Source organism: Aquarana catesbeiana, linkage group LG08, assembly GCF_042186555.1.
Source record: "Aquarana catesbeiana isolate 2022-GZ linkage group LG08, ASM4218655v1, whole genome shotgun sequence".
NCBI classification, from domain to species: domain Eukaryota; kingdom Metazoa; phylum Chordata; class Amphibia; order Anura; family Ranidae; genus Aquarana; species Aquarana catesbeiana.
Genome location: NC_133331.1, coordinates 248,414,610 through 248,426,903, shown reverse-complemented (window position 1 = coordinate 248,426,903; position 12,294 = coordinate 248,414,610). Strand labels below are relative to the sequence as shown.

The following is a 12,294-nucleotide window of genomic DNA, read 5'->3' as shown; positions in this document are numbered from 1 at the left end:
TTTGAAGCCTATTAGAGCCTCCGGCTCTAATCATGTGCTTAACCCCCCCCCCCCATTGGAATCTATGCGTCCAGCACCCTGCATGTAGATCAAGGGACTGGACGCATGGATGGGGGGGTGGCGGCCGTGCACCCCTAATGGACTGGCCGGCACTGATTTATGCTTATTTCTCAAGCAACACTAGTGGGAATGAGTCCAGCTTAAATAGAAAGTAAGCTATGCAGGCTGGGCTGGGACTGAGCATATAGCCAATTTAGAACAAACAGGTGAGACATAGAAACACCCATGGTTTTCCAGTCCTTGAAGACGTTTGTGGAACTAAAAGTAACAGAAGACCCTGACATTTTTGAGCTGTGTAAATACAAGTAACAGCTTGCCTGCTGTCTTTGCAACTACATGGAACAGTCTGGCTAGAGGTAACAAGTCAGCCTTGCATGTCTTTGGAACTAATAACAGGTTATCCTTGCATGTCTGTATAACTACAGATGAAATATCAGCTTTGTGACAGCCGGTTGTCCAGTACTTGTAAATTGACACTGAAAGTGTAAAAGGTTCCTGACCCCTGTCTAAGTGCAACATTAGCCTTAGATTACATAAGTTTGAGCAGACACAAAGCATCACTACAGCAACATTTTCACAAATTTGTAAATGCTAAAATTCCAAATTACGCTAAACACACTTATTGAAGTGCATTACATAAAGAGGCAAGGATTTGAGGCAGCCCACATTCACAGAAGATCCACGGTTAGTTATGCAAATGTTTGGAACAACCTACCTGTCGAGTGCCTTCAAATACTGCGCAAGTGTGCCAGGAGAATTAAAGAATTGATGCTGTTTTGAAGGCAAAGGGGGTCACACCAAATATTGATTTGGTTAGAATTTCTTTTCTGTTCATTTACTATTTACCATTTATTATGTCAGGTACTAATATAGCAACGTCAATTTACGCATATATATATTTACATATATATATATTAGACATTCACAGTCCCTACCCTCAAGGAGCTTACAATCTAAGGGCAAATTTAGACAGGATTCAATTAACCTACCAGCATGTTCTTGGAGTGATTAATAAATATAGAGTAATATATTAAGAGTAATTGATAAATATAAACTTGTAGCACTGCCCCTTGGGGGTTGCTTAGAATTCCATGTTCTTCTGCACAGCCTTGACCCTGTGAACTTTTCAGCCCTCCTGACATTCTAGGTTTAGACATGTTGTGTAATGCCTTTAAAATAACACACTGACACAATGCAGATTGTTTTAACTCTCTCAGATTTACTTAATCAAGAGAAGAGTCTTAAACTGGGTATTAGTCAACCAAGTCCTGGATAAACAGCCAAGACTCAGTTGAAATAGTCCCCAAAAGCAATTAAATGACAATTAGAAATGACCGATACATAATATCAATGCACACAATAATAGCCAATAAGACAATTGATTTTTAAGAAGGCTATTAGTTGCTGTCTATAATACTACTGCTAAAGAGCGGGAACCCAGGCCAGCCTATTATACCCTTAATCCTAATGAGAGATGAAGTAATATATGTACTAGTGGTGTGTTCCCTTTAAAAGCAATAGAATAGCAGTGTTCAGAATGCAAAGCCTTGCAATTATCTTCACCGGCAGTTGGAGCTCAAAGAAACAAGAAATTCTGTAGCAGAAAGTGTAGCACAGTGATATGCAGTCAAGGCAAATCAGCTGAGTCTGACCAGTAGTGATCCTTAAAGCAATCCAGGTATTGGGTGTCTGTATACAGTGTCCAGTGGAATATGTTAGTAGCTGGTAACTGGATTTTGTGGCCAGGTGCCCTCTCACCAAACTGGAGAACTGTGTAGAAACTTCCTGAAGAGCGATCCAAGTCGATTATTCATTCTGCAGGCGGGCTGAGATGGCGATTTGTCTGCTGGAGCAGTGAGTCGTCCGATCCTGCTGTTTCCAGTGATGCTGCAGTGGTGCCACTTGCCTGGGCTGGAGATGCGAGCGCTGTATACTGCGTGGTAGGCAGCAGTCCTCTCGCACAGCAGCGAACGGGTGTTTACTTGATGGGACCCTGCGGAAAGCAAGAGAGATTCGGCCTGGTCTACAGATCCCTTTTATAGCCTTTCCCATAATTCTCCCCCTCGAGCAGATGGTTTGCTGGGAGTTGTAGTTCATGGATAGTTCTGCAGTTCAGGGATGTCTGTTCAGGAGACTACAGTTCCCACAATGCTCTCTGCTTGGCTCAGGAGTATGATGCATGTAATCCGAGCCCAGCACTAGGGGGATACAGAGACAGTCTAGGAAGGTAGAGGGCAAGTCTGCAGTTTCAGATAACTGTAGCCCGCTTTCGGCTACAAACTATTAACATTTCTATTTCTGAAAGCATTCTTAATTTACATTTTTCCACACCTGCCTAAAACATTTGCAAAGTACTGTACTTCTGGGCAAAAAAACTGTGGTGCAGCGCAGGCCATAAACTGGCAGAAGGGGGCCAAGTCCATAAGCTAGAATGGAAGCAGCTGTAAAGTCAGCAGTTTTGCCAAACTGACAGTGAGACAATTTTATTATTCTGCTCCAGCAGTGGCAAAAGAGACACTGCCTGGTAAGGATGCTGCTGAAGATGGCTGAATGGGTTTTTTAAACGTATGGTGAAGTTCTAGCCTATGCTTGGCCCTACTTTTCATGGCATCACGCTGAGCTTCTTTCTCAATTGACATGACTTAATGTAAGCCTCTGCAACCATTGCAAGACTTCCCTTCCTATCTCTTGAGGCCATTGAGGTTGCAGCTTATGCAGATGGAGAATCGTGTGAAGGGAGGAGAGGTGGAAAGAAAGGAGGAGTTTGGGCCTTTTACTGCTTGCCAGTATTATTAATGTGCTGCTCCTCCAAGCTTTGCGGTCTGATTGATATATCTTTGATATATCCCCCATGCATGTGGCACCCAAATAACCGGTAGTTTTACTATGGCTGATACACTGCAGGCAGAGGCTGCAGTACACAACACTTCTGTTGGCAGTGGATGTGTAAAAAAAATAATTGCAGATTGCAGAGCTGACTGTTGCTGCCTGACAGTTTTACTTGGGACCACCATCTGTTTTCTAATTTCATTTATAGCTGCAAACTATTCTTCCAGTAAAGGCATTCTTCTGGCTCCAAGGCCCAGCAATTGCAAATTATTATTTCCCTGTTACAGTGGGACCCCCAGTTCCAGACATTAAGCCTATCTACAGATGGTCAAGCTTTGCCCTCTGATACATATTTTAATGTCCCTGGCCTCTTTTATGATAAATCTAACCACGCCTACATTGCGGAGTTCAATGTCAAATCCTTGCAACAGAGGCACACGGCAGAGTATTACTTGAATTTCACCAGGGGGCACCCGGTTTTGGGTGGAATAAGTCATCTTTAAATCAGTTTAGGCTGGGGTTGGCAGATTCCATAAAAGACTCCATGGTGATTTACCCTGAACCCAAGACCTTGAAGGAAGCCATGCACTTAGCCAGTAGGATAGACCAACAACTGCAGGAATGATAGAGAAATCAGTGTTCTTAACATGGCAGGTACTAGGACCCTTAATTCAGTCTCTGGAGAAGCCACTATTTCTTTCTTGAAGATAAAACTAGAAGGAGGATGCAGAGACTTTGCCTGTATTGTGGTGGTTGTGGCCACTTTGCCTCAAAGTGCCCCTCAATAAGCTGGGAAAGTCTGGACCAATCTCAAGACGACCTTGTGCCAGAGCCAACCCAGCTTACCTAAGATTACTTAACCCAACATCTATTGACTTTCATAGACTTTGCTTCTGTCAGCAATTTCATGGTTAACCACTTCCCTTGGGTGAGGTTGTATAACGCCCAGGGGGTTAAGTGGTTGTACCGGGATGATGCCTGCAGCTACAGGCATCATCCCAGTATCAAAATGTTCAGCCAGGATATTGTTTCATGTAGAAGTGATCTGAGTGGCTATACACTTTTACAGGCGGTAGTAGGGGGTGCCTCCCCGTCACCTTTCCCAGGCTCTCCCATCACATTGTGGAGCCATGGACCACTCTGACCTGCGGCATCTTCATCAGTGAACTGACAAAGGAACTGATGTTGTTCCTCCCTCTCTGTGAGATCAGAAGCCAGAAGCAACAAGGATTTTGTCACTTCCAGTTTTGCTTCTTTGTTTACTACCTGTTACCAACCAGTGGAGCAGCCCATAAGGCTGATCTGTGTATGATTGACTGCATTGGAGCCCAAAGGAGAGATCTGGGGCCTATATCCAGTGGCATATCATCCATGTGTGCAGGATGTTCACTGCACACGGGGCCTGAGGGAGGGGGGCCTATCGTGACCCACACTCCACACATGGATGGTCCCCTGGTTCACAGCTGGGGATGATTGGTGTGGCGGGTGGGACACTTGTGAGCACCAATTTCCATGTATAACTTTTCAGCTGACAGCCGCTTCTCCTCCTCTCCTTCCCGCGGCTGCCAGTTTAAAAGCCATACAGGGAAATTGGTGCTCACAGCTGTCCCTCACACCGCACGGAGCCCCAGCTGTTCCCTGTGTCCTCCTCCTCCGGCTTCCCTTGGTGTCACATAGTGTAGGTAAAAAAAAAATATGGGATTTATTGGATAAAATACATATGAGATAAAAGTGATCACAAACAGATAAAAAATGGCAATGTGGGAAGCTGAAAATGCTAGCCCTAAGCGTTTCGACTGAATAGTCTTCAACTACACCATGTGGAGCTTCCTTTTTTCTTTCTCCATGGCCCTCTCCCACCAAAAAGCATTGTGGAAAAGAAATAAAAACAAATTAAATTGTAAAAAAATAAATACATACAAATAAAAAAAAACTACTGACACCATCCGCTGCTCTACTGACACTGTCCACTGCCCTACTGACACCATCCACTGTCCCATATACTAAAAAATGAAATTGTAAAAAGAAATGAAAAAATAATTAAAATAAAGAACTACTGACACCGCCCTGACACCATCCTGCACATACTACCCACCGATGTACACTCCGCACTCTTCACCTGCACATTGTACCCACCTCCATACACTCCACACTCCTTTTCTGCATATAATACCCACCACCATACACTCCATACTCCTCTTCTGCACATACTACCCACCACCACACACACTGTACTCCTCTGCTGCACATACTACCCACCGCCATACACTTCACACCCCTCTCCTGCACATTCTACACACCGCCGTACATTCCATACTCCTCTTCTGCACATACTACCCACCGACGTACACTCCATATTCCTCTTCTGCACATACTACCCACCACCATACACTCCATACTCCTTTTCTGCACATACTATCCACCACCATACACACCATACTCCTCTCCTGCATATACTACCCACCATCATACACTCCACACCCTTCTCCTGCACAAACTACCCACCGCTGTGCACTCTGCACTATACATTCCCTATTTAACATCACTGCATTCTGCACTATGTAAGTCATCTCAAACTCTATGAAACCACACCCCCTTTAAGCCATGCCCAAGCGCAATTTAAGCCAGACCCACATTTTGCATAGTAACATAGTTGATAGGGTAGAATAAAGACAATAGTCCATCCAGTTCAACCTGTGTAGGTTGTGTGCCCCTGTGTGTGTGTAGAAAAAATCATTTACCATACCCCCTTAAATTGTTTATGTTAAGATGCACGTCCAAGAGTCTTTTAAAACTATCCATACTTCCTGCTGACACCACCGATTGTGGAAGAGAGTTCCACATCCTTACCGCCCTGACAGTGAAAAACCCCCTACGCAGCTTAAGGTTAAACCGCTTCTCTTCCAGTCTCATCGTGTGGCCCCATGTCCCCTTTCACTCCCTGGGACTGTAAAATGTCATACTTATGCTGGAATCACCATTGAGATATTTGTATATCACAATCATATCCCTCTCAAGCGTCTCTTCTCCAGGGAGAATACATTTATTGCTTGTAGTCGTTCCTCATAAGTGAGGTCTTCTATTCCCCATATTAATTTAGGTGCCCTTCTCTGGACTTTCTCCAGCTCCAGCACATCCCTTCTGAGGATTGGTGACCAGAACTGGAATAATCCAGATGAAGCCAAACCAGAGTTTTATAAAGTGGCAGAATAATCTTTTATATCTTCGGAGTAAATTCCCTTTTTAATGCATGCTAATATTCTGATGGCTTTGGAAGCTGCAGCTTGACACTGCATGCTATTGCTCAGTCTGTCTTCTCCTAGGACCCCTAGATCCTTCTCCATCCTGGAAGCCCCTAGAGATTCTCCCCCTAAATAGTATTTGCATTTATATTTTTACCCCCTAAGTGCATTTCCTTACATTTACCAGTATTAAACGTCATTTGCCATGTAGTAGCCCACTCCATTAATTTATTCATGTCTTCTTGTAAATTTTCTATATCCTGCTATACAACATAACAACTATTGCCCTGCATATTTTTGTGTTGTCAGCAAACACTGAGATCAAACGATTTATCCCACCCCCCCATATCATTTATAAATAAATTTAATAAATAAATGTTCCATGCCTACAGACCTCAGCTTGTAGATTAAGCACTTTTGGGGGACTGTATCAAATGCTTTGGCAAAATCCAGCTACACCACATCCACCGGCCTACCTTTGTCCAGATGGCAAGCCATTTCCTCGTAGAATGTAAAAAGGTTGGTTTGGCAAGAGCGACCTTTCGTAAACCTGTGCTGATTACTGCTAATTATACTGTTTTCATCAGCAAATTCTTAGATATGGTCCCTTATCTTCTCAAATAGTTTGCAAAGGAATGAGGTAAAAGGAATAGATCTCTGCCCTTTTTTGAATATTGGTACCACATGGGTTTTTCGCCAATGAGCTGGTACCAATCCTGTCCGTATGCTGTCCATGAAAACTAGAAATAGTGGTCTGGTTATAACCTGATTGAGTTCTTTGAGGACTCTAGGGTGTAAGTCATCTGGTCCTGGTGATTTATTTATATCAAGCTTCTCTAATCCTTTTCGGACTCTGACCTTTGTTAGCCACAAGGGTAGATCCTGTGGCTTGTTATTAACAATACTGTCAGGGTTGGTATACCCCTCCTTTTCCTGTGTGAAGACTGAAGAGAAGAAAGCATTTAGCACAGCTGCCTTCTCCTTGTCATCTGTAACCACCTTCCCTTCTTTGTCCTTTACGGGGCCTATGTGTTCGGTTTTTGCCTTTTTACTATTAATATATTTAAAAAAAAACTTCTTGGGATTATTTTTACTCTCCTCCGCTACAGTATGTGTCTCTCATAGTCTAGCTTTTTTTTTTTTTTTTATCAATGCCTAGGGCCCACTTTTTTCTTGCACATTTGATTTGCCCACTCATTTCATGATACGCCCCTGTCTACATCTCTCCATAAAGAGGACCTGTCACAGCCCATGCTATCAAGGGATATTGTTCATCCCTTGTGATAGCAATAAAGTTTTGTTAAAAAATAAAAATAAAGGGATAGAGTAAAAAAAAAGTTTGAAATAAAATACATTTCAAAAATGTTAACGCACCCCCCTTCCCCAATCTCACTTGTAAAGTCTGTTTGAAGGACTGCTCCACAAATACCACGTGACATAAAAAATTGCAACTCCCACCATTTTTTTCTCTAGGGCCTCCACTTAAAAAAATATATGATGTTTGGGGGTCCTAAGTTATTTCTAGCAAAACAAATGATTTTTACATGTTCAGTATATGGGAAGTGTCAGAATTGGCCTGCTAGGGAAGCAGTTAAGGTTCTTACATTACCTCTCCAGTTCCCTTCTGCCACCCTGCAAAGTCCTTTTTCTATTTTTGTGGTAGATGATTCTTAGACCTGATCACTCTGTGAACCTCACCCATCTATTCTCTTCACTGGGGATCCATATGCTTATATCTGATGGCATCTCCTGCTTATTCTCTCATCTTGAGCTAGCCATCACTGAGATTATTTAATCCACACAATTATTGGATCACAGGCAAAAACATATCCCAGACCTGCCTTAGCCAAAATTGAGGCTCCAGAATGTTAGTATGAATTATGGATCAGTGGACGGGGATGCATATTTATGGAAACTTCATCTAAGTATTGATGTGAGGCTACTATCCTGTGTACATACACCTCTGTATATTACTGCCTTTGTTTTTTTTTTATGTTCTGTATTGACCATGTACAGTATTTTAAGTATGTTTCTTATTTATGGTTTTCTTCTGAAAATGTTCAGATAATATGTCTGCCCTCTATCTGTGAGCATTTTCTTATAAAAATAGAAATAAGTTTAATAAAATTGCCTGAGCCATACTAAGAAACTTGCCAACCTGTCCACGTCTACTGTTCCACCTTTGTTTACCTTGCCTTTCATATGACTATCCAATTGATCTCTTGCTGGGTACCCTTCCTCCTAGATGATTAGTCTGCCCTTTGTTAGAACCAGAGACCTAAACTATGAAATTCTTGATCACCTCTGCAATTTTAATTTTTTGCGCTATAAACAAAAAAATGACAATTTTTGAAAATAAACTATTTTTTACTTTCTGCTATAAAACATACCCAATAAAAATATTTAAAAAATTGAATTTCTTCATCAGTTTAGGCCAATATGTAGTCTTCTACATGTTTTTGGTAAAAAAAAAATCCCAATAAGCGTATATTGATTGGTTTGCGCAAAAGTTGTAGCGTTTACAAACTATGGGATAGATTTATGGACTTTTTATTTTTTATTGTTTTTACTAGTAATGGTGGCGATCATTTTAAGTGGGACTGTGACATTGCGGTGGACAGGTCAGACACCTAACTGACACTTTTGACACTTTTTGGGGACCAGTGACACCATTACAGTGATCAGTGCTAAAAAAATAATCACTATACCAATGACACTGGCAGGGAAAGGGGTCAACATCAGGGGTGATCAATAGGTTAAATGTGATACTTGGGAGTGCTTTTTTACTGTGTGTGGGATGGTTTAACTGTAGGAAGACAGCGATCCGTGTTCCTGCTTAGCACAAACACAAGATCTCTGTCTTCCTTACTAGCAGAATGGCGATCTGCCTTGTTTACATAGGCAGACCGCCGTTCTGGTCTCTTGGAATGATCGCCGGGTTCTCGGCGGACAACGGGTCCACTGAACTCACTGATTGGGTTCCGCTGTGTCCAATCACAGCGGGAGCGGGACTCCGGTGGCGCACGCCCCAGAGCCGAAGATAAAGAGCATGTACAGGTACATGGTTTTGCGCTTAAGGGCCACCCTGCTGCAGTATATGTACGTGGGGCGGTCTTTAAGGGGTTAAGGTAAAAAATGTTTAGACTTTACAACCACTTTACCATTCCTTAGATATGGTGGCTGCATTGTAAAGTGGTGCATCTGTACCATGTATAGAACCTGCAGCAAAAATGACATTTAAAATGTCTTTTTCCCTGCACGCTTTCATTATTTTATAAACAACGGCTTGGGGGCCAGACTGTATGATGAGGCCACAATTTAGTGCACCCGGAACAAAATTAGATGTTTTGTTTAAATTCTGGTGTCTGTTATGGTGACTTTGGATAGAAGTAACAGGTGCAGAACAATTGGGCTTTGGGTGTTGGTGGTGCCTTCACGCCGTAACACTATAGAGGTACTCTTGATAAAAGCAAGAATTGGCCTTGGGGTAAAAATTTAAATGATATGCACCTGTCAAACAGGTGCGGAAAAATTGGTCCTTGGGTGGTAATTGTGCCCATGAAACCTATACCAAAAAACTTCTTCCAGATAAAATCAACACCCACAGAGCTAGGAGGCGTAGACAGTCTTGCAGAGATTTAAGATCCAAAAAACACTTAATCAGCGACATCAGCACCAGGGGCGTGATACAGTAGCTGCTGCTAATCCAGGACTGATTCATTTTGATAACTGTCAGCCGGTCAAAGGAGTCTGTGGACAGATGCGCTCTTTTATCTGTCACAAAACCTCTGGAAGCACAGAATGCCCATTCAGAAAGCATGCTGGATGCAAGGCAGCCCAGCAGCTCAATTACATACTGGGCAAATTCTGGCCAGTGGTCTATTCTCATGACCCAGTAACCCAGTGGATCGTCAACTGGAAAGCTCTCCATGTCTGTTTTTGCCCCTAGATAATCTCCCACCATAATATGCAGGCGCTGCCGATGGGATGTGAAAGCTGACAGCCCTGGGTGCCGAGGACTAAAAAAATTTGAAATGCATCACTGAGGCAGCCCCCTTCTCCACCACTTCTTTCTTAACCAACAGAAGCCTCAAAACTAGCCTTTCCAGGAGACTGTAACCTAGCAGAGTCTGGAAAAGCATAATACATAAACTCCTGTTTAGGTGTCCTCAATATTTCATCCTCTGCTCCCCCTGTGAGGACAGGATGAGTTCTAAATCTTTCCCCTTGTAATGGTAGTCAAGGAGGATTGCCCACCAATAGTGATTCTTCTACTTGATGCCACAAATTCTCGGGTCCTTTCGCAGGCTTTGAAGAAAGAGAGAGCTTATGCACCACAAGTTTCCGAGGCATGTGAAGCAGAGTCTGTGGGATCACTGAGGATTACAGTATCTGGAACTGGCTCCTCCCAGCCTCCCAAGGGTTCTGGGGACGAAAATACATCTCTTAAGGTTTGACGTATGTCTTCCTTTGCTTCAATGTCTCCAAAACTTCCAGAATCCTCCTCCTCTTGTGTATCAGATTAGAGGGGGAAGAAGTATAGGGATTATGGCGGTGCCAAGAGAAACAGGATACAATACTTAAGAATAAAAAATTATATTTATTTAACAAAATTCAATAAAATTGGACATGACAATCACATAGACAAGGTGTGCAGAAAATTCTAAAATCAATTCTGTAGCAAAAAATATTTCACATCACTTGGCCTGATGGTTGTGACGGCCAGTTCAGTGAGTGGGTATTCAGATGCCCGACATGTTTCGCCAGTATTGGCTTCTTCAAGGACAGTTGTTTAATACCTAAAGCGCTACAGAGTTTTCTATGAAGAGAGATATAACAGTCAATTAATGTTTTGGAGCAATTGATACATTAAAGTACAAAAAATAATATATATATCTCCATATGTTTGCGAGCTGTCCGGGCAGACTATCCCCCACCACCCAAAGTGACCCCTAAGAGCCCACCCACACCACAGGGTGCCAAAAATGCCCCAACCAGGCTGTCCAAAGATGGTAAAATACCTGCAATTCACCAGGGATGGATGCTACATGCCTCCGGAGCAAGGCCTCAAAAACAGAGATCACAATAAATGGCTGCAGGGGTCCATAAGAGGGACCTGATGGAGAATATGCCTAAAGAAATATATACAAACAAATTATGTACATGTAGCGGGGCCCGAGGACCACACATCAATTTAAGGTGAGACATTTCATATTGGACTAACATAGTCTCTAATTTACTTACAAGTAAGCTATTCAAAAATGGGAGACAGGACACCGGAAGACAACCAATATTAGGAGTGGTTCATCATAGGATGAAAGATGTAGAAGGTGTCACTGGAAAATGGTAGAAAAAAGGGGGGAGGAAGGAGGGGAAGACATTTATATGCCAGGTAATGCTATCCAAAAATGCAAGTCTGAAAATGCAAATTGCGATTCAGCTGTAGCCAATGACAAATCAAAGTATAAACAGATTTACACTCACCAGTTGTATAATCAAGGGTGGAAAGCTATGGCTAGAAAGAAAGACCTGCAGCCAATAGAAGCACCAATCAGAACAAGCTATGAGACAAAAAATACTGTCAGCTTGATGTAAATGGGATAATAAGAAGTGCTTACCCGATCGTGTTGCAGTTAGTATGACCGTGTCCTGTGATTCCCTGGCGTGTCTAGTGGCCTGGGATGCCGGCGCTCTTATGTCCCCCTCACACGAGCGGCGTCTGACGTCACCGCGCGTGTGAGCGGACAAAAAGGCCACTGCGCATGAGCCGCCCGCAACTCCATCCAGTCCTACAAGGTCCAGAAGGCACAGCGGTGGTGTCCATGGTGATGTAAGAATACATCACAGACACTGCGCAGTATACAAACGCCGCGATGGGCGGCGCGATACCTGGGAGGTGGAAGTAGGTCCAATGCGCAGTGGCAGGGGCGGGCAAAGGACGAACCAATGCCCTTGGGTGTCCATACAGCTGGAGTGTATCTCATGTAAAGGGGCTAGTAACACCAGAGACAGCACCAAAGTCATCCTGGAATATAGAGACCCGTGGACAACTGGCCGCAACGGGTGACAGTTTAGAAGGGGGGGGGGAAAGGCAACCAAGGGGGCAAGGTGTAACTGAAACACAATGGGAGGCGGGGATGGGTGGGAACAGACCAGGGATAAA

General features: G+C 43.2%; 1 protein-coding gene across 1 annotated transcript in view; it reads left to right on the top strand.

Moving 5' to 3' along the window:
• Nucleotides 1–12,294, top strand: part of RTN4RL2 (reticulon 4 receptor like 2) — a 340,267-nt gene that overhangs the window by 134,373 nt on the left and 193,600 nt on the right. The window lies entirely within an intron of this gene.